General features: G+C 40.0%; 1 long non-coding RNA gene across 2 annotated transcripts; it reads right to left on the bottom strand.

Annotated features, from left to right (window-relative positions):
- Positions 1–1723: 1723 nt before the first annotated feature.
- Positions 1724–22547, bottom strand: LOC126006806 (uncharacterized). Of its 2 annotated transcripts, none has more exons than XR_007494877.1 (3): positions 22290–22547; positions 14808–14865; positions 1724–2199 (listed from the first exon to the last, which is right to left on the bottom strand). It is a non-coding gene; the product is annotated as an uncharacterized LOC126006806 (long non-coding RNA). The 2 variants fall into 2 exon arrangements; XR_007494878.1 differs by lacking the exon at positions 22290–22547 and adding an exon at positions 15836–15903.
- Between the last annotated feature and the right edge of the window lie 1308 nt (positions 22548–23855).

The raw sequence follows: 23855 nt of genomic DNA on the forward strand, positions 1-23855 counted from the left end.
GTGTGTTTCATACTACATGCACATACATCCTGTGTTTTCTCATTTAACTAATAGCACAGAGGCAAAAGCAGCCAGTGATTATTGCTGAGTATGGAGCAGAGCTGAGTATGGAACAGAGCTCAGTATCCAAAGCAAAGGTTAATTCCAGAGCCCACACCCCACAGTAACAGCTCTGAGCTCCTCCACCTCGGGACTCTGTGAATGCCCTCAATATTTGATGGCCTTATTTTCTTTTCTTTAGGTTCTTTCTGATTAAAATGAAAATAGGAGGAGCTGATCATTTAAAGTTTCACTGTCCCAAAAAGGAAATCATATGGGCAGTGATCCCATTTGTTTATAAAGATTCCCCAAAGTTAGGGTGATTTCTCTGCTCCTAGAAAATCATTTAGCGCGATGACAGGCATGGGAAGACATTTCATTCTGAGTTTTCTTTATGATATCTGTTGCAGTGATCCTGCTGGGTCACATTTTTTTTCCCCCAGAAAGCCACAGTACTGCCTTTTTTCTTTAAGAAAAAAAAGGAAAAGAAAAAAAGGGAAAAAACCATTAGTGCAGTTGCATCACCAAAAAAAAAGGGAAAAAAACAGATGTGTGATCTGCCCATGAAATAGAGTAGTTGCCCCATGTGAGTGCAGCCTTTTTTCATGTGCTGGCTGTGAGCCTGTCTGCACACTGGGGTGGAGAAGCTCATTATTGCTCAGAGTAACCAAGAAACAGAGCTGAGCAAAGGGAGGTGGAGAACCAAAGGCCCAGAGCGCTCCCACCAAATTGGATCCTAGAAAGTCTGACACTGGGGCATCTACTAAAGTCTCTCAGCAGCCACTTGCTTTCTACAGTGAAACGGCAGGGATAAAGGGGCCCATTCTGGGAGACAGAAGCACAACCCAGTCTTTGCTCGTGGACAGAGGGGTTATGGGGTCAGTGACCGGGTGGAATAACAGGTGGAAAAGTAGCAGACCCTGGGGGTAGAGATACAAGACATGAGGTATTTATTTTGCAGGCAGTCAACTCCAGTTTGATCTCTGGCCTCCCTATAAGATCCCTGTGTGATCATCTCCAAAGTGATCACTGAGCAAAGAGCAAACAAGTGTGACCACAAAACTCAAGACAGAAAAAAGTATCAGACCTTCATTTGTCCAGTCTCTACATACCCAATGTTGACTTTTTATTGGAGATATAGAGCTCCTGGGAGTATCATGAAGCCTCTACAGCTCAGAAAACTCTCTCATCTTGGACAGTGCAGTTTTTCCACCCCTCCTCTCTGCTTCTGTCTTCTTGGCTGCCTACACTGTTTGCATGATGAACTTCTGCTACTGGAGTCAATGTGCCCTGCCCAAATGACATTTCAGTATGGTTGTCCCGGGTGCCTAGCATCCTTGCCTAGATTAATGTGTCTGTGGCATATGGCGCAAATGGCCTGTTGCTCAGAACCAGTTTAAAATATCTGCCAAGCTGCTGACTTCTTTGGCGTCATGCCTATGGCCCTAGTATTTGAGGAAGGAGGACAATACTATCTGAAAAATTATTTACAGTGAATTTTCTTGTGTAAAACTTAGTATCTGGCTCCCTTCTTCACTTTTTCTCTGGCATGTAAGCTAAGGAAATAAGCATGCATTGGAGATGAAGTGCCAAGGGCAATGGGTAACTTTCAAAAAGGTTTTAATGGCATTGGTTCTTTGTAGGCCCACTATCTTGCTTTTTTATATTAAGAAAAGTGCTCAACTTTGCAAACATCATTGTATTTATTCTTTTCTGTTAGCATGTGTTCTTTTTTTACAGACAAAAAGATGGAGACTGAAAGAGATTTTTAAAGTTTTGCAAGCACAGACCTCAAAGAAGGAACATTATCACTGTTCAACCACGGACCTATCTGATGCCATGATTATTTTCACTCTAAGTTCAAGCACAGAATACCATCTAAATTGATATCACATTTACATCTAAGCAGCTCTGGGACAGGTGGCTGCAGTCAAATAGGCAGACTCAGTGGCTCCATAGGCACCACCAGCAAATGCTTTTGAATTCTTCTACATACTCTTCATCCACTCTTCTCAGTGTGCTTCATGCTCCTCCTTGGCATTCCTGTTTAGTGGCCTGATGGGTTTCTCACTCTGAAATTCAAGAGAAGAAGCAGATCCTGCTGTCCTTGGGATTAGCTCCTCTTGATGAGTGATGACCTCAGGGCTGGAGCTAGCTGACCTGCAGGCAGTGAGAGAGAAAAGTGTCAAAGGTTTTCCCCTGGCTCAATTTGGATTGATGAGCCAGAATAATTCTGGCAGCAGGGCTCAGGAAACTGGTCTCCACCAGCCACCTTTCTCAATTCTGGGGTATAAGGAATGTTTGGGCACCTATACCCTCTCTTTTTTTTTGGGGGGGGGGGCACACCCATTTGATGTTCAGGGTTACTCCTGGCTAAGCACTCAGAAATTGCCTCTGGCTTGGGGGAACCATATGGGACACCAAGGGATCGAACCTTGGTCCTTCCTTGGCTAGCGCATATAAGGCAAACACCTTACCTCTAGCGCCACCTCGCTGGTCCCTCTCTTTTCCATGACAGATATTTGAAAATTACTGACTGTCAACATCATTCAGTGTTGCCACAACACCAGACAATAGTCATTGAACAGACTGCATGTAGTGATTAATCACTCCTGCCTTAAAGCTCTCTCTGCTTTGCAAGAATCTTCCACTTAAAATATTATAAGTCATGTTTCTTATATCAAGACCATGGCGGTTTTTGCTTTTTTTTGTTTTTGTTTTTGTTTTTGTTTTTGTTTTTGTTTTGTGCATGTGTGGTGCTTACCATTATTGTTGGAGTCCTCACTGGATAATGGACACATTTTTTTTTGTACTGATGGAATGTTTCATTTTCTTTTTTCTCCATCGCCCCCCAAATCGATGATGAGAGCCTCTAGAAGGACTCTGCCCACTTTTGGAGTATTAGACTTTTACCCCAGTTTACTACTTTTCTCTTCTTCAGACCAAACCACGCAAACTTAACTAACTAGGCCTACCTCCCAGTTAGAGGGGGAAATTAGGGAGACACCTAGACCAATCAGATGCAAGACTACTATGTGGTAGGATAGGTACATAGGGGACCACATACTCTAGCAGCCCTGGGGGTGAGGGAAGTGGATATGGGAGATAGGACAAAAACGGAGGTGAAGGGAAGACAGTTTGATGACGGTAATCCCCCCCTAATGTTATGTAAATATTTAACTAAAATATTATTGTCATCATGTAAACCACTATGATCAAAATAAAAATTATAAAAAAAATACAAAACATAGAAGAAAATAGAGGAAAGAAAGAAGCAAAGTAGCAAAAAAAATATTATAAGTACTTTATACTGCTATAAAAATTCTAGACTTGCTGCAAGGCCTAATTGAACTCATCTTCTCCAAGAAGTCTCCAAATCTACTTCTTTATTCTAACACCTTACGATGATAATAATGACATAATTTCCTATGTGGGTGCTCAAGAGTGGGGTGGGGACACCCGGTGATATTTAGAATCAAGCCAGACCATTCAATGCTAGGATAGAGCAGGGCAACTGTTTGAGGGCCACCATGGTCACCCTGGCAGTGCTCAGGGGCTCCTAGAGCTATACCAGGGGATGCTCAGGGACCATGTATGGATAAGATAGAGCTTACATCCTTGTACATGCACAGTCTATGCCCCTGACCCCTGAACTAACTTCCAATACTCAAACAGCATTTATTTTAAAATATATTAATACAAGAGCAGTGATGGTGGGTCTCTGTGTTGGTTCATGGTTCCCAGGTTCTTCAGTATTTTCGAGAGTAAAAATATAGAATGATAAAAATGCTCAGACTAAGAATTGAAAATAGAAAGGAAAGTATAAAGGGAAGAGAAAATCTTTAGGTAGATGGGAAGAAAATTAGTATAGAACTAAGTTAAATATGACCTTTCTGGGGGTGGTTTTTTATTTACATTACTTAAAAAGGGACTAGAATGTTTACAGAAAATGCAAGAATTATACTGGTGGTCTGAATAGTTCCTTTTGGGTTATCTATTAGGCCATGTGCTTTTTGGGTTACCTAATATCCACTGTTTTAGTCTCCTTGGGCAGAGACTAAGAACAAAGATTTAAATCAGTGGCAAAATCCATGATTTGGGGGAACCGTTAACTTCCATTTATCAAAGCACAGGAATTCGTAAGAGTGTTAATATGTGGGATGAGGCAGGCAGAAGTAGAACAAGGGGAAACTGGGACTTCATCTTTAATACCGAAGGTTTGGAGCCATAGTTTAAAAAAATAATATATATATGTGTGTGTGTGTGTGTGTGTGTGTGTGTGTGTGTGTGTGTGTGTGTGTGTGTGTGTATCATAGTTTACTTGAATAAAACTATCACACTTTTCACAAAGTTTCTGCCCCTCCCATACCCCAGAGCATAAACAAAAGAATTGAAAGCCAAGAGAGAATGCTAAAAGATATCCACAACAACAAAATAAAATTGCTGCACATCACCTCCTTTTGACAGTCCAAGAATGGCACAATAACTCTGAGATCAGCTAAAAAAGCCTCAGAATATGTACCCACAGGAGACAGGAGCTTGACCACTCTGCCCTGAACATACATGGAGTCATTTGTGAATAAGCTAAAGATCTACACACTTGTTCTTTGAAGATGTCAAGGGCAGTAAGTGCTGAAGCAAGTAGGTTGGGAAGAAGCTCTGGGATACTGAAATGACTGCAATCAGTCTTAAGATCAATCCTGATAGAGAGTAAGTGGATTCGAACTGGCTCTGCTTAGGATGCTGCCAACAAAAATATCTAACTCATCCACTGAATTAGTTCTATGTGTATATGTGTTCACCATTAAAGGAAACAGAACATTCCAGGATCCACTGTGTTTTTTTGTCTGTTTGTTTTGGTTTGGTTTTGGTTTTTGGGCCACACCCGGCGGTGCTCAGGGGTTACTCCTGGCTGTCTGCTCAGAAATAGCTCCTGGCAGGCACGGGGGACCATATGGGACACTGGGATTCAAACCAACCACCTTTGGTCCTGGATTGGCTGCTTGCAAGGCAAAAGCTGCTGTGCTATCTCTCTGGGCCCAGGATCCACTGTTTAAACATACACAGAACACTCAAAGTGCAACATAATCTCGTGGCATCTCTCCAGCCCCTGAGGCATTCAGTGACTCATCTCCTGAGCACATGCTTTCAAAACTCATCAATACTAAGAAATTTGTTAATATAAATTAGTAATTGTGTAAGAGATTCTAACTCAAGTATTTTATAGGAATAATTTCACTGAATCTTCCCAACAACTTTATGTGATGGGACTCATATTTTATATGTACACATACATACTTAGCAAATGACATTAGAGAAAGTTAACTTGCTCAGAAAAGTAATTTGCCTGTAATCCCACAGGTATGATGTGGGTTGGAATTTGACCTCAAGCTATCTTACTTACTGAGACCAAATGTATTATTTGTTAGTCACCATGCTATAAGCTTTTGGATGACATCTCAGTTCACCTATAAAAAATATATGTTAAATACAATATTATATCTGGTCTTCCAAGTAGGTTAACAGGCATTAGGAATTTAAAAAATGGCATTAAATAGTTGTAAAAAAAATGGGTATTTTGGGAATCAAATTCTTTTTGTGTGTGTTTTTTTTTTTTTGGCACCACACCCAGTAATGCTCAGGGATTACTCCTGACTATGCACTCAGAAATGACTCCTGGCTCAGGGGACCATGTGGGATACCAAGGATCGAACCCAGGTCTGTCCTGAATCAGCCATGTGCAAGGCAAATGCCCCACCACTGTGCTATCACTCCAGCCCATGGGAATCAAATTCTGTCTGAAGTTTACAAGTTATGTGACCACAGGCAAGTTTCCTAAAACACACAATAACACCATTATCATTTAGGTATTTTTCCTGACTTGAAACCTCCTCCCCCAACACTATTTTATTTTGGGGGGAAGCACACCAGTGATATTCAGGATGTACTTCTGTCTTTACATTCAGGAATTATTCCTGGCTGTGCTTAAGGGATCATATAAGATGCCAGAGATTGAACCTGGGTCAGCTGCACATGAGGCAAACATCATACCCACTTTACTATTACTCTGACCTCCCATTTTTACTTCATAACATTTTACACCTATTTATAGTATTCATATGTATTATGTTTATATTATTTATATCTACTTATAATAGAATATCCTATTGATTGCATTTTCTTCATTAGCTGATTCCTTTGAAATGTAAAGGCCCTGAGAGCAGATTTATGTTTTGTTTTGTTTTTCTTTTGTTTTGTTTTCTGCCACACTCATTAACAGTCAGAAGCTACTCCTGGCTTTGCGCTCATAAATCACTCCTTGCTTGGGGGACACTGGGGATCAAACTGAGGTCTGTCCTAGGTCGCCATGTGCAAGGCAAATGCCCTACCACTGCGCTATCACTCTGACCCTTGTTTTGTTTATCTATTGAAGTATCTTAAAGAGTTTGGTTCTCTTATAGTACACAATAGGTATTCCTTAAAGAAAGTCCTTTTTCTGTTTAGTGAGTTAGATTACATAAACTTTATAGTCAAAGACTGCAGAATCCTGAACCAGGGAGATGCCATAGTTTTCTATTTTCTTCTCCCATGTCCTCTCTGTTGCAGAGCACTATTATCTCAAAGTAGATCTACTTCTATTTCCCGAGATACAGCATGCTCTTTTTTTTTTTTTTATAAACTTCCTAATTTTGGCAATATTATTTGCTTCCTCAAACTTCAAAGTTTCTTTAATCTTTAAAAGCTAGTTTAAGGGCCCGAAGAGATAACACAGCAGCATTTGCCTTGCAAGCAACCGATCCAGGACCAAAGGTGGTTGGTTCGAATCCCGGTGTCCCATATGGTCCCTCGTGCCTGCCAGGAGCTATTTCTGAGCAGACAGCCAGGAGTAACCCCTGAGCACCGCCAGGTGTGGCCCAAAAACCAAAAAAAAAAAAAAAAAAAAAAAAAAAGCTAGTTTAAGTGTCACTTTTCCTCTGATGCCCACCCTTTCTAGAGGAGAATTCTTTTTTCACCTTTCCAGTTTTCAGCATGCTTTGGCTACTGACCTCAAAGGTAGAAGTGGCTGGCAAGTTTTTCTCATCATATCTGCTGTCTGAGTTTCTGATTCAGTGGTTCTTTTTAGTTTAGTTTTGTTTGGGGGCCACATCTGATAGTGTTTGTTCCTTCTTCTCTTCTCTGGGAATGTTTAGCATTTCGTGTGAGAATGTTCCACACCAAATTGAAACTGTTTGTCCTTTTGATATCTTAAGGTTTGGGGCAGAGGTGGTGTCAGGCACTGCTGCCAGTATCTGAAATAAGTTGGGATCTCAAACATTGTTGAAGGGTTGAAGATGAGCAAGATCAGCATCTCTGAAACCACTGTTCACAAAACACTCTCTGGAATCATTAGTTTCAGCAGTTTCTGAGAACTTGTTAAAAAAGCACAATCTCTCTGGATTGGAGATTATAGGAAGTCAAGGCACTTTCTGGAGTAGCCCAATTTGATCTCAAACACCATTAGGAGTGAACCTTTGAGCACAGAGTCATTGGTAAGTCCTAAGCACTATTAGATGTGGCCCCCAAACAAAACTAAACTAAAAAGAACCACTGAATCAGAAACTCAGACAGCAGATATGATGAGAAAAACTTGCTAGCCACTTCTACCTTTGAGGTCAGTAGCCAAAGCATGCTGAAAACTGAAAAGGTGAAAAAAGAATTCTCCTCTAGAAAGCCCAAAGAGAAATGATATTCTGTTAACACCTCCAGTTTTATCCAGTCATACTTATTTTAGATTTCTTTTCTTTTCTTTTGGTTTTTGGGCCACACCTGATGATGCTCAGGGATTACTCCTGGCTATGCACTCAGAAATTGCTCCTGGCTCAAGGGACCGTGTGGGATGCCGGGGACCAAACCCAGGTCTGTCCTGGGTCAGCTGTATGCAATGCAAATGCCCTACCACTGTGCTATCGCTCCGGCCCCCTATTTTGAATTTCTGGTTTTCACAACCATGAGAAATGTAGTTGACATGTTCAAACTGTGCCTTCTTCCAAGAAGCCTGGCAGCTGAGTATATGCCCCTAAAATTGATTGTATTGTAGCTCTAAATTATTGGACAACTTGATGTTTGATGCTGTCATCTCTAAAGGAACACCCTATTTTAATAGAATGGACATACAACAACGAGAGCTTCTGCCATTGTATAAATAACTTCATTGGTGATACAATAATTGTCACAAATGAGCTTGCTACAGTACTTTTTCTTCTTTCTTTATTTTTCTCTTCTCTTCCATTTTATTTTTTCTTTCAATTTATTTTCAATAACTTTGCTTTTACTTATCTGGAAACAAATGTATTATGATTAATTATGTCAATTATGTAATGCATTTTCTTTAAATAAAAAAAGAGCCTTACAGACCAAAGAAGTAGTACAGGGATTAAAACTCTTGCCTTATAAATGTCAGAGCTCCTATCACAATAATATAATTTGAGTCATTTCACTATTTCTATAAACATTCCTGGTGCATTATCCAAACTTCAACCCACTCACAAGTGTTGAATGAGTTCCAAGACTTTTCTTGGAACTAAGAAAAACATGCTTAGCCTATTCTACTTCCTCTTAGCCATCTGCCTCTAATGTGATACTCTTTACTAGTAGCTTCCTGGAAGGCAAAGACTCTCTGGAAGTATTCTTTGCATTCAGAAAAAAAAAATGTGCATTATCAGTGAGTATCAGTTATAATGAGGCATTTTTAGTGGAACTTGATAGTCTTGGAACCAGGGAATGGTGGCACCTGAGTTGATAAAATCCTGGCAGCTGCATTTTATTAACCTAAGTCAGGGTGCTAAGCTGATTTTCAGACTTGATTGACAGAACCCTTTCAGCATAAACTACAGAAAAGTATTAGGAGGAAAGAATCCCATTGAGACATTCTGCTGTAATAGTTTTAATGCAAAAATGCATTTGATCAGGCAGCGTGCTGAGCTCATATCATTTCCAGGGTGAGAAGCAATGTGGTTCCAGTGTCATTTACCACAACCAATTATGGAACACCTTGACAACATTTAAAATAGAATTGGATTTAAAAAAATGCACTCCAAAGATTGTGATCTGAGAGGCAAAATACCAGAATTTTCAGTGGATCTCACTTTCCTTCTTTTTCATTACAAGAATAAACTGATGGAAAAAAAGGGAGGAAGAGGGGACATTTTTTGAGGCAAGGGGTTGAAGAAAGTATGAAAAAGTAGATAGAGGCAATCTGGTCACCCATCCACTTCTTTGATATTTTTCCATTGGGGAAAATATCATATAAACAAGCTATATACAAGAGTTTTGTTATAGATTGAATGCAGTTCTTTTAAGGATACCCATGACATTTTTCAAAACAAGTGGGTTAAAGCTTACTTCCCAGTGACAGTGTCAATGACAGCAGCCATTGCATTGGTGCCCAGAGGACATGTCAAAACTACAAGGTGAGTGGAACCAGTCCAAGGGAAAAAGTCAGAGGGACACAGCCTACTTCCCAGTTACAGCTGTAGTGACAGAGGCTATGGCATTTAAGCCTAAAAGATACAATGGCTCCTTCAGGGTGAGTGGAGCAACAACAACAAAAGTGGGTTAAATACTCCTGAAATTCATTTGAAACAATAAATGCCCACAAATAACTAAAGCAATCTTTAAAGAAGAGAAGATGGGAGGCATCACTTTCCCCAACTTTTAATTGTACTATAAAACAATAGTCATTAAAACAGCATGGTATTGGAACAAAGACAGACCCTCAGATCAATAGAATAGACTAGAGTATTCTGAGACTGATACCCAAGTATACAACCAATTAATCTTTGATACAAGGGCAAGAAATACAAAGTGGAGCAAGGAAAGCCTCTTTAACAAGTTGGAAAAGCTGGCCAATTACATTCAAAAAACTGAACTCAAAATGGATTAAATATATTGATATCAGACCTAAAAACCATAAGGTACATAAGAAAAGCACTCCAAGACATAGAAACTAAAGGCGTCTTCAAGGAGGAATACTACTGTCTAAGAAAGTGGAAGCAGGGGGCCGGGCGGTGGCGCTAAAGGTAAGGTGCCTGCCTTGCCTGCGCTAGCCTTGGACAGACCGCGCTTCGATCCCCCGGTGTCCCATATGGTCCCCCAAGCCAGGAGCAACTTCTGAGCACATAGCCAGGAGTAACCCCTGAGCACTGCCGGGTGTGGCCCAAAAACCAAAAAAAGAAAAAAAAGAAAAAAAAGAAAGTGGAAGCAGGGATAAACAAATGGAACTACATTAAACTGAGGAGCTTCTGTACTTCAAAGGAAATAATGACTAGGATACAAAGGCCACCCACAGAATGCGAGAAACTATTCATCCAAAACCCATCAGATAAGGGGCTGATATTTAAATATACAAGGTACTGACAGAACTTAACAAGAAAAAAAATCTAACCCCACCAAAAATTGGGAGAAGAAATGAACAGAAATTTCCTCAAAGAAGAAATGCAGATTACAAAAAAAAAATATGGGGGGGGGGGGAGCAATAGCACAGCAGTAGTGCATTTGCCTTGCACTCAACTGATCTAGAACGAACCTTGGTTCGACCCACCGGTGTCCCCTATGGTCCCTGAGACAGAAGCAATTTCTGAGTGCAAAGCCAGGAGTAGCCCCTGAGTGTCACAGGGTATGACCAAAAAAAGAAAGAAGAAAGAAAGGAAAGAAAGAAAGAAGAAAGAAAGAAAGAAAGAAAGAAAGAAAGAAAGAAAGAAAGAAAGAAAGAAAGAAAGAAAGAAAGAAAGAAAGAAAGAAAGAAAGAAAGAAAGAAAGAAAGAAAGAAAGAAAGAAAGAAAGAAAGAAAGAAAGAAAGAAAGGAAAGGAAGGAAGGAAGGAAGGAAGGAAGGAAGGAAGGAAGGAAGGAAGGAAGGAAGGAAGGAAGGAAGGAAGGAAGGAAGGAAGGAAGGAAGGAAGGAAGGAAGGAAGGAAGGAAGGAAGGAAGGAAGGAAGAAGAAGAAGAAGAAGAGAAAGAAAGAAAGAAAGAAAGAAAGAAAGAAAGAAAGAAAGAAAGAAAGAAAGAAAGAAAGAAAGAAAGAAAGAAAGAAAGAAAGAAAGAAAGAAAGAAAGAAAGAAAGAAAGAAAGAGAAAAAGAAAGACATTGCAGATGGCCAAAAAGCACATGAAAATAATGCTCTACATCACTAATCATCAGGGAGATGCAAATCAAAATAACAATAAGGTATCATCTCAAACCACAGAATGGCACACATCACAAAGAACAAGAACAATCAGTGCTGGCATGAATGTGGGGAGAAAAAAAACTCTCATTCCCTGCTATTGGGAATGCAATCTAGTCTAGCCTTTCTGGAGAACAATATGGATATTTCTTAGAAACAAAAACAAACAAAAAAAAAACCTCGAGCTTCCTTATGATCCAGCAATACAACTCCTAGGAATATACCCTAGGGACACAAAAACACAATATAAAAATGTTCTCTGTACTCCTATGTTCATCACAGCACTGTTTACAATAGCCAAAATCTGGAAGCAGCCCAGGTGCCTGATGACAGATTAGTAGCTAAAGAAACTGTGGTACACCTATACAATGGAATACTACATAGCCATTAGGAAAAATTAAGTTATGAAATTTTCTTTACATGGGTAGATATGGAATGATTATGCTGAGTGAAATTGAGTCAGAAGGAGAGGGAAAAAACATAGAATAATATCACTCATCTGTGGGATATAAACAAAATAAAATACAATGTGGAGATGATATACAGAGATAATAGAGATGAGGATTAGGAGGACCAGTTCATGGTAGGAAGCTTGCCACAAAGAGCAGAGTGCAGTTAGAGTAGAGAAGGGTCTACTATGAAAGGGGCATGCATGACATCCCTTCATTAACAGTAGTGCAAACCACAGTCTCAAAAAAGAAAAGAGAAAGAGAGAAAGAGAAAGAGAGAAGTAAAATGCCTATACAGAGACAGGTGGGAGAGGCTGGGTGAGGAGGGAAGAGGGCAATAGGAAGGGCGAGAGGGAGACTGTTGGCACTGATGGCAGAAAATGTGTACTGGTGAAGGTTATTTTGCACTATATGACTATAACTCAATCATGAACAACTCTATCTTTGAAAAAACTAGTATGAACAATCTTGTAACCATGGTGTTTAAATAAATATATAAATATAACTTTTTAAAAAAGAGTTGGACACCCATTTTTTTAAACACCAGATTCACTTACCCCAGTGAATTCATCAACTCTTTTCACCATTATCCTCTGCATGAGGTACCATATCTAATGGACTAAATAACAACAATAAAACCCTGTATCCTAAAATATCAAACATAGAACCACATTGAGTTCAGAAGCTGATCTTGGCTGATTGATAAACCAACAAAGGTCTGTGAGATAATTTTCATCCTCCCAAATCAGGCAATAGAGCTTACTAAAGCCATTCTAATAAGAGAGTGCTTCTAACAAAGATTCACCAAACAAGATGACTCCATGCACAAAAACCACTTGTATAAAAATGATAGTTCACCTCCATTTTATCTCCAGGCTTTCAGGCTGGAGCAGAGAAAAAGAATCCAGCTATTCCTTCCTTGCTTCCTTCCTTCCTTCCTTGCTTCCTTCATTGCTTCCTTCCTTCCTCCTTCCTTCCTTCCTTTCTTCCTCCTTCTTCCCTCCCTCCTTCTTTGCTTTTCTTTCTTCTTTCTTTGCTTTTCTTTCTTTCTTTGCTTTTCTTTCTTTCTTTGCTTTTCTTTCTTTCTTTGCTTTTCTTTCTTTCTTTCTTTCTTCTTTCTTTCTTTCTTTCTTTCTTTCTTTCTTTTTTTGTTAAATAAAAACAATTTTCTCTGAAGGCACAGGAAAAAAGGAAAGAAAGGATAAAAAAGAGAGGAGAGGAGCCAGCGAGGTGGCACTAGAGGTAAGGTGTCTGCCTTGCGAACGCTAGCCAAGGAAGAACCGAGGTTCGATCCCCCGGCGTCCCATATGGTCCCCCCAAGCCAAGGGCAATTTCTGAGCACTTAGCCAGGAGTAACCCCTGAGCATCAAATGGGTGTGGGAGTGAGGCTTCTACAAAGGTGGAGAGAGTCTTGGTACACAACACAACATGAAAGTAAACATCTATCTCATGTACTCAGGAAACATGTGCAGCTATTTTTCCAGTTCTTAATATGAGTGTGTTTGAGTAAGTCTATATACCCACTCACAGGGAAATAAAGGGGCCAAATATCCCCTGTTTACACCCTCCAAATCCCAGAGGCAGTTTCATATAGAAGCTTACCTTAAGTAACTGTCTTTCCATGTGACAAAATATGGAGATTGATTAGAATCAGATAAATGAAAAAAATCTTCCATTGGCTGGGATGGGGAAGGATAAAGAAAGTTGAAATCAGATTTTCATGGAGGAAAGAGTCCCCCAAGTTTACAGTGCACATGTCAGGCAAGTGAACAGTTTAATATAACCAACTAATAGACAACATGAAAAGAAAAAAGCAAATACCTCTGCTGCCCACTTACAGCGACTATTTTTCCCCAAGGGAAGCCAAAATCCTGGCATCTAATAATTTTTATTGGTTTGACTTCTTTTTGAGTTTTATCTAAACAAAATGATGTGTGACTAGATGGTATAAATCATTAGTTTAATTCATACACATACTAGTTCTGATATTGAAACAGCAATACCTTCACCAAGGTAATTTTTTATTTCTTTATGGGTCATACCTGGTCATGCTCAGGGGTTACTCCTGGCTCTGTAGAATGAAATGTTGAGGACTGAGCCCAGGTTGGTCATGTGCAAGGCAAACACACTACCTGCTGTACAATTACTCTAGCCCCTCCCCAAGGAAATTTCTTTAAAAGGTATCCTGAGGTCAAAGAATAGTCAAAGTGGTAGGATACATGCTTACTATGTGCAAGGTCCTGAGTTTGAACCTGAACACTACAGGCACCCTCCACACATAGGAAATGTCTAGATAACCCCTGATAAGCCATATTTTTCCTGATAGGGGAAGACCCCTATAAAAATTATTTATATAGAAGTATATTTTATAAGTATATATGTTTGGTTTGATTGGGTTTTTTTGGGGGGCCCACACCCAGTGGTGATCAGGGGTTACTCCTGGCTCTGCACTCAGAAATCACTCCTGGTGGTGCTCAGGGGACCATATGTAATGCCCAGGTCAGCAGCATGCAAGGAAATTCTTTACTCACTGTACTAGCTCTCTGGACACATTAAGTAAATATCTTAAATAAATCCTTGTATTTTTAAAACATTAGAATTGGATGGCTTTGGGTCTAGGAGATAGTGCAGTGATTAGGGTGCCTGCCAGAATGTGTCTGACCCAGGCTTGATAATGGGTACCAAACAGTTCTCCTGAGAGTGTTATAACGTGTGGCCCTGGAAGCTCCACACACCATCAGGGTGACCCAGGAGATACTAGAAAACACAGGGCCTGAGCAGCACTCCATCCTCAGACCCTCACTTTGAATCACCAGTCAGGTGGTCTGAGAATCATTATTGGGGCTCCTGAGCTTACTGCACACTGTTTGAGTTAGGCAGCCATCATCCCCAACAAGAACAAAAAGCTAAGTTAAAACTAGATGTTTTGATCTAAGTTCAATAGAGCTAAATCTCAGCAGCTTCTGATGACTGTTCAGAATTCAATGATAAGGAATCTAAAAGAATACTTCCCAGTGTGTATGACAGACAACTAGAGAGACAGTACAAGGCAGTCGAAAAGAGAGTAGTTTGGGAATCATAGAGACAAAGAAAATCAGAGAGAATCACCTCCACATACCAGCCATCCTGTCTTTATAAAGTTCTGTCATCTTTTAGGGACTCTTTTATTTCTGCACCTGTGAAGAAGGGGACATAGTTCACTGCACTGTGAAAAATTAAATAAGATCACCAATAAAAAGAATTTGGCAAATGAGCTATACTTTATAGCGGTTACCCCCTTCTCTTCAAAGACCAAGCTCTGACTCGCTGACATCTTCCTCCTGTTTTGTATATAGAATCTAAAAACAGTTCTTCCAGTGGCTGTTATTTGAACCACTTCTGCAAGTTACAATAATTTTGAACCATGTTTGTGGTCCATAGGTTTTTGAAGTTGACAATCTCCTTCAGGACTGAACTTGTCACTGTTCTTTCTTTGGAAACCTATCTGCTTCCTTCCTGTCTCTCATACTTCCTAGCAAACTGGTCTTGCTATTTACTTATGAGTGATTTCTGACATGAAACAATTGTTATCTCAGCACCTGTGATGGCCAAGTGCTCATAAAGGCATCCTTTTCCAACCAGGGCAGGGAGTATTAAAATGCCTGTACGTCCTGTGATATTATCGTTTTATTAACAGCCCATAATGTCAACCCGCCAATAATGGCCTTTTCAGTCAGACACGTGCACGTTTGTGTAATAATTGGGTGGTTTCTGCATTTTCACTAGTATTCATATGAAAATCTCTGGCAGATTGCTAATGAGCTGATGTTGGAATTACAGAGGAGTCTGTTATCATTTGTCCATTCACAGTTTCCTCACCAGCCCATCTGTGCTCGGAACAGAGCCACCACGAAGCATGCAGGCTGGGACACTTTCTCCATTTACACCTTTTGCCTTCAGAGGCCTCTGGGAAAGCCCGTTCCTAATTAAAGATTTTAACAAACATATTGCCAGCTTTCTAACACTGTTATTAAACTGCTCTCTTTTGTTAGAAAAGGTGCTGTTTGTCAGCAGTGTGTGGATTTAGATATTTAGTATGTGTTTCTGTAGCCCTGCAAAATATTTGTTTTTAAAATAATTCAATTAGTATGTGATGCATGGATATACCTGCATGCGCAGTCAATGCACACAGAACACAGGCTCTGAAAATCCTGGGTAATTATTCAGACTTGCAAGGACAAAGAGACATGATGTATCTTCTGGGCACACAGATTTCTCCATAGAACAAGAAGGACTCAAATAGTCAAAGGCTGAAACTACTAAACAAGAAATCAGGTAGAGACCATGGCTCATATCTTTTGGGGTCAGATCAAAGTACCATTGTCCTGACATAATGGTCTAAGCAGGTTCATAGGAAAACAATATGATTTCCCTGATAAAATAAATAGACCTAATGGAAAGAAAAGATGTGTTCTTGCACTAAAGATTTAATGATGAGAGCCATGGCTTTCATTCGGCTTGGGAGGAACTGAGTAGAAAAGGGTGCATGGAGTCCATGGGAAGTTTTGAATTTTTTCCAGAGGAATTATGCTCAGGACATACCTAGAAGTTTGGTATGTTCCTCATTCTGTACTCAAGGAATCATGTGATACTAAGGAGAGTACCCAAACATTCAACCTGCAAGGCATGTACTCCATCCAAATGAGTTCTCTCTCTGGCCATGCAGCTGGGAAATTTTTTTTTTTTGTGGTTTTTGGGTCACACCCGGCAGTGCTCAGGGGCCACTCCTGGCTCCATGCTCAGAAATTGCTCCCGGCAGGCACGGGGGACCATATGGGACGCCGGGATTCGAACCGATGACCTTCTGCATGAAAGGCAAACGCCTTACCTCCATGCTATCTCTCTGGCCCCCAGCTGGGAAATTTTACAACATGTCTCCTATCAAGTTTGAACATCCTCCATTATGCTTAGTTGCAATTCATTTCACTATAGTTCTGAGGGAACAAGAGAAATAACGTTAATTCATTATACATGATGAATGTTTCCTCTGATCTTAGAAATGGACTCCTTTTCACTCCTCTAACTATTCAATGTAAGAGCTCAAGGATACAATGCTGGTCTGGCCCTGCAGTACTGGGGATACTCAAGCTACCAAGGCAGAGCTTGCTTGGTATGCAGCCAACTCAAGTTCAATCCCTTGCATATCATATGACCTCTCAAATCTCACCAGGTGTGATTACTAAGTACAGAGCCAAGAGTAACCCTTGAGCATGCCAGATGCAGCCCCTCCCAAAAAAACAAATATAATTTGTTATATCTTTATTTAAACACCTTGATTACAAATATGATTGTAGTTGGGTTTCAGTCATGCAAAGAACACCCCCCTTCACCAGTGCCAAATATAATTTTTAATGAAAACATTTTAAAGAACAAACTGTCTTCCAACTATACATTTTGCAGTCCATAGAAGTGAAGAGTTCCTGTCCCCCACCTTCTAAATTGCATTGGATACTACCAGCATTCAATATTCTGACCATCACAACAGGTATGTAATGGTATCATGTACTTGTTTAAATTTGTATTATCATCAAAACACATGCTGTGTAGCATCTCTTTATAGATTTTGCATTTGTGTGTATTCTTTGGTGAGACAGAGGTCATAGAGATGTACAGCAGGTAGGGCATTTGCCTTAAACACAACTGACCTGGGTTCAATTCCTGCTTTCCATGTATACTCTGCGTACTGCCAGGAGTAGTTCCTGAGTGCAGAGCTAGGAATAAACCTGGGCACCTCTAGGTGTGGCCCAAAAACAAACATAAAAAGATCATTGGTGCAATGTCTGTTAAGAACATTTTCATTATGGGTTTCTGTTTCCTAACTGTTAGGTTTCCTGATTGTTATTTATAATTTTTTATTTTGTTTGCTTGCTTTGGATCCACACCTGGCAGTGCTTAGAGAAAGCTCCTGAAAAAAGAAGAAGAAGAAGAAGAAGAAGAAGAAGAAGAAGAAGAAGAAGAAGAAGAAGAAGAAGAAGAAGAAGAAGAAGAAGAAGAAGAAGAAGAAAAGAAGAAGAAGAAGAAGAAGAAGAAGAAGAAGAAAAGAAGAAGAAGAAGAAGAAGAAGAAGAAGAAGAAGAAGAAGAAGAAGAAGAAGAAGAAGAAGAAGAAAAGGAAGAAGGAGGAAGGAGGAGGAAGGAGGAAGTAGGAAGGAAGAAGAAGAAGAAGAAGGAAGAAGAAGAAGAAGAAAGAAGAAGGAAGGAAGAAGAAGGAGGAAGAAGGAGGAAGAAGGAGGAAGAAGGAGGAAGAAGGAGGAAGAAGGAGGAAGAAGGAGGAAGAAGGAGGAAGAAAGAAGAAAGAAGAAGAAAGAAGGAGGAAGAAAGAAGAAAGAAGAAGAAAGAAGAAGAAGAAGAAGAAGAAGAAGAAGAAGAAGAAGAAGAAGAAGAAGAAGAAGAAGGAAGAAGAAGAAGAAGGAGAGAGGGCCAGAGAGATAGCATAGCGGCGTTTGCCTTGCAAGCAGCTGACCCAGGACCTAAGGTGGTTGGTTCGAATTCCGGCGTCCCATATGGTCCCCCATGCCCGCCATAAGCTATTTCTGAGCAGACAGCCAGGAGTAACTCCTGAGCACCACCGGGTGTGGCCCAAAAGACAAAAAAAAAAAAAAAAAAAAAAGAAAGAAAGAAAAGAAAAGAAAAGAAAAGAAAAAAGAAAGAAAGCTCCTGAATCTGTTCTCAGGAATCACTCCTGGCAATTCACTTTGGGGAATCATATGTGGTACTAGAGATCAAACTAGAATCAGTGCATACAAGGTAAGTACAGTAATCCTAGTCCTATCTGTGTTTATAATTTTGGATGACATTCTTTATAATATATGCTTATTGCTAATATTTTGCCAATGTGACTTGTCACTTCATTCTCCCATTATTGTCTTGAATAGAACAAAATTTTAACTTCTTTTTAAATTGTATGGTTTTTTTTTTGTTGTTGTTGTTGTTTTTTTTTTTTTTTTTTTTTTTGGTGGTGCTGGGAATTGAACCCAGAGTCTCATACATACAAGGCAAGTATTCTAGCATGAAGTCACATCCTTCACTAAAGTTTTAATTTTTAACTGGTGTGTCCATTTTATTAATTACTTCTCTCACAGGCCATGCTTGATATATATCTAAGAGATGTTGCCAAATTCAAGGTCATCAATTTTCTTCTATCTTCTAGGAGTTTAATAATTTTTCTTTAGGCCTATAATTTGTAGCTATATCTATGATTCATTTTGAGTTGATTTCTGAGAGGATGATAAGGTCTAAGTGTGGATCCATTTTGTACATGAATGTTCAGCTATTTCAGCACCTCTATTGAAAGACAACCTTCTCGGGGCTGGAGAGATAGCATGGAGGTAAGGCATTTGCCTTGCATGCAGAAAGACAGTGGTTCAAATCCTGGCATCCCATATGGTCCCCCGAGCCTTCCAGGAGCGATTTCTAAGCATAGAGCCAGGAGTAACCCCTGAGTGCTGCCGGGTGTGACCCAAACCTCCCCCCCCCCCGCAAAAAAAAAAAGAAAGAAAGACAACCTCCATTTATTTTTTGTGAGGAGAGATGAGAAGAAAATTTCCCAAGCAATGCTCAGAAGACCAGAAGGTCATCCCATGTTCCAAATGAGGGTCTGAGGATGTGGTGCTGGTTGGGTTCTGTCAGACCAATCACCCCAGTAAAGCTCAGGGACTCCCCAAGACACACATGGCTTGGGAACCATGTGATGTCAATGATCAAACTGGGGCTAACTGCATATAAGACATGTGCTTTAACCCTTCTACTATCTGCCCAATACTTCTATCATCTGTCAGGAAAAGATTTTGGTCATAACCTGCAGCACTCAGGTGTTACTTCTGGCTCTGAGCTCAGAAATCACTCCTAGTGATTTCTAAGACTAGTTATGTGCATCTATATCTGTGATGACTATTAGGATCCATTGTTTTTCTACTCTTTTGCCATCTTACCTTTTTTTGTTTGTTTGTTTTTGGTTTTTGAACCACACCTGGTGCTGCTCAGAGATTACTTCTGGCTCTGTGCTCAGAAATTGCTCCTGGTTGGGGCCGGAGAGATGGCATGGAGGAAAGGCGTTTGCCTTTCATGCAGAAGAATGGTGGTTGGAATCCGGGCATCCCATATGGAATCGTGGCCATTCCCAAGTGGACTATATGTGATGTCAATGACTGAACCCAGGTCAGACCTATGCAAGGCAAGCACTCTTTCTATTGTACCATCTCTCCAGCACCTATTATTCTTATTCTGAGGCTTGCTCTAATACTTCGGGGGGGGGGGGGAAATCACTGTTTACAGACTTAAACTGTAATTTTGTTTTTGTTTTCTTCCTTTGAGTATGCCTTGTAATTGGTTGTTGAATCTAAATATGATATACTGGATGACAGGAACTGCAATAAATAAATAGACCTTAGAGACATTGTGGTAAGGCATGTAGGGGGTATATTATATATTACTGTGATCAAAACACAGCCTTTTAGTTATCCTGGAGTCCTAGGTTAGTCTATAACATAAAGACTTCTCTTTATGATAGTAGCCTCTATTGGAAGTATGGTAGAATGGCTAAAGAATAAAAGTTGGATATTTCCTTCCCTCGAGCTTATTTGGTTCCATCAAAACCTCAGTAGGTTAGACTCGGGTAAATATTTCCTTTGGGGACTACATTAAATTAAGAAGCTTCTGTACCTCAAAGGAAAAGGTGACATAAAGATGCCCAAGGAATGGGAGAAACTATTCACCCAATATCCATCTGATAAGGAGTTAATATCTAAGATATATAAGGCACTGGTAGAGCTTAACAAGAAAAAAAAATGGGAAGAGGGGGCTGGACCAAAAGCATAGTCTGTAGGGCATTTGCCTTGCACATGGCTGACCCAGGTTTGATCCCTTGACTCTCATATAGTCCCTCAAGCCTGCCAGATGTAATTTCTGGTCACAGAGCCAGGAGTAACCCCTCAGTGCTGCCGGGTGGGTCCCCCCTCAAAATGGGAAGAGATGAACAGAAACTTTCCCAAAGGAGAAATACAGGTGGCCAAAAGGCACATGAAAAATATCTCTACATCATTAATTATAAAGAGATGTAAATCAAAACAATGAGATAACATCTCACACCACAGAGACTGGCACACACCCAAAAGAACTAGAACAACCAGTGCTAGAATGGATATCAGGAAAAAGAGACTCTCATTCTTTGCTGGTGGAAATGTAGACTGGTCTAGCCCTTTTGGAAAACAATATGGGCATTCCTCAGAAAAAGAGAAACTGAACTTCCATTTGACCCAGCAATATCACTACTAGGAATATACCTTTGGACTAAAAAATACAATGCAGAAAAGCATCTCATTCCTATGTTCATTGCAGTCCTACTCACAATAGCTGAATCTAGAAACAACACAAGTGCCTAAGAACAGATGAGTGGATAAAGAAATAGTGGTATATCTATACAATGGAATACTATGCAGCTGTAGGGAAAAAATGAAGTCATGAAATTTACTTATACATGGATGAATATGGAGAGTATTATGCTAAGCAAATTGAGTCAGAGGAAGGATAGACAGAATGATCACACATTTGTAGGGCATAAAAAATGATAGTATGGTAATAATACTCAAAGACAATAGATGAAAGCCAAGAGAACCAGTACATGGTAGGAAGCTTGCCACAAAGAGTCAGGGAGTACAGTTAGGGCAGAGAAGGAACCATTCTGACAATGATAATTGGAAATGATCACTTCACAAGAACTGGGTGTTGAAAGAAGATAAAGTGATCTGCATGATACCCATTAGTAACAATATAGCAAACCACAGTGTCTAAAAGGGAAAAAAGAGAGAGAGAAAAGGTCTTCCTCAGAGAGAAGAAAATGCCTGCCCCAGAGGCAGGCAGAGACGAGGGCAGGGAAAGGACTGAAAGGAAACCGGGTCATTTCTGGTGGGGAATGTGCACTGGTGAAGACTGTATATAAATGAAACTTAATCATGACTTTGTGCATCTCATGGTGATTCAACTAAAGAATTTATTTTAAAAAAATAAAATAAAATTGGTTATAACGCTTAAGGACAGTCTTCCCATTCTAGAGAAGATGTTTAATAAATCATCTGTGATTGGTATGCTCTGGCTTATTCCCAAATAACTACTTTTCCCCTCTCCTGCCAGAGCACAGAGGATTTTTAGAGGGGATGAGGGAGATGAAGTCCACAACCAACTCTCATGAGTTACTCTGGCTCTATGCACAGAGGCTCCTCCATATGCTGGTGGTGAGATCATGTATGGTTATATGTATCAAATTAGGGACAGAAGCATGAAAGGTAATCACTTTAGCCCCTGTTCTATCATTCCAGCCTCAGCACAAAAGCTTTTTAATTTTTATCCAGTGTCCTCTATAACTTGCTTGGGTTCTAGGAAATAAAAATGTTTTTCACAAAAGTAATGGGTTGGGGGTGGGAGGATAGGTTTGGAGGTACGGGGGAACTTTCTTACTTATTTCTTCAATACTGGGAATCAGATTGAACCCTGGGCTTTATGCATACAAGGCAAATGTTATTCTACTAAGGTACATCTCTGCCCTTCCCTCTGGAATTTTTTACTCACTGATTTGTCCACATAGTCTTTCAGCAATTTGCCAATTATACTTCAAAATTCATTCCTAGGGCATTGCTTTCTGCTTAGGTAAGTTGTATTATCTATCTTTGCTTTCTCTTGCTCCATTTCAGAGGCAGTGATTTGCTCTATGACATCACTTCTCTGCTAGACCTAAGAAGAATTAATGTTGTGTTAGTTTGCTTAGTTTTTTGTTATATGAACAAAGTGGGGACTTCAAATTCCTTACACACTTGCAAAGTTGGGAATCTCAAAGTCTACCTTTTAGGAAAAGTGTCCTTTATCTTTTAGGATATCAAAGACAAATGAGTAGATGGATTAACTGATTTGTAGATTAACTTAACTAAAATATAACTTGATCATAAGTTACCTGTTAATAAGTTAATAAGGGTTAGGAATATGATTCAGTAATAAAGTACATACCTTATCTGTTTGGTCTTAGTTTGGTCCCCAGAATCACTTGGCCCCCTGACCACCACCTGGTGTATCCCTCACAATAATAAATAGCATCCAAACCAAAACCAGGTGAGGGATTTTGAAGTGTTGGCAGCTTGGAAGTTGGTGATAACCAAGGCCAGGATAACTATGTTGACCTGTATATGATCAGTTATGTTGCATATGTTTGTACATGTGTGTATAAATTGCCAGGGATCAAACCTATGAGTTCACATATGTGAAATATGTAATCTGTCTGAAACTTCCCCTGACCTAATCAACTTATCTTTTACCATTCAACAGGCTAACCTGGATATATTTCCTGCATGGCTGTGGCAGAGCATGAGGGTACACATGCAAACATTTCTTCAAATGGTCAGAGAAAATTCCAAAGCTGAACTCATATTCATATGGTAGAGAAATGAATTCACTGCCTAGAAGAGGGACCTGAAAAATCACATGGAAAACAACAAGGTTGTAGAAAGGGGTAATGGATTTAGACTTGAACACACACTTGCATTGTGATCACTGTTCCTCTTTCTATGCCACCATGAGCAAAGCACCTGAAAGTTAACATGTAAGTATACTTGTTTCTTAGCATAAATTTGTATTTAATAAAACCAGCCATATAAACACTTTGAATAGAGTCTATCCTACATAAGAAAATGAATCAGGGGGCCGGGCAGTGGCGCTAGAGGTAAGGTGCCTGCCTTGTCTGCGCTAGCCTTGGATGGACTGCGGTTCGATCCCCCGGTATCCCATATGGTCCCCCAAGCCAGGAGCAACTTATGAGCACATAGCCAAGAGTAACCCCTGAGCATTACCGGGTGTGGCCAAACCCCCCCCCAAAAAAGAAAATGAATCAGATAGCACTTGTTGTCGTCACTGTAATGGCAGAAAGAGAAGTGATGCAGATGCCATCACCCTATAGCAAGGTGATGTTCAAGTACATAAAAAAGTTCAGCCATATTTGGAAGAAACAATAAAGGATAAATTCTCAAGAATAGTTGTCCATAGACCTAAATAATTTAGATAGAGGTAATATGATTGATAGAAACATGAGAACTAGGGAGATTGCTGACTTGGGGACAGATAGCTAGATGCCTACTGTACTACCTGGAT

This window comes from Suncus etruscus, chromosome 4 (assembly GCF_024139225.1).
Source record: "Suncus etruscus isolate mSunEtr1 chromosome 4, mSunEtr1.pri.cur, whole genome shotgun sequence".
NCBI classification, from domain to species: Eukaryota; Metazoa; Chordata; class Mammalia; order Eulipotyphla; family Soricidae; genus Suncus; species Suncus etruscus.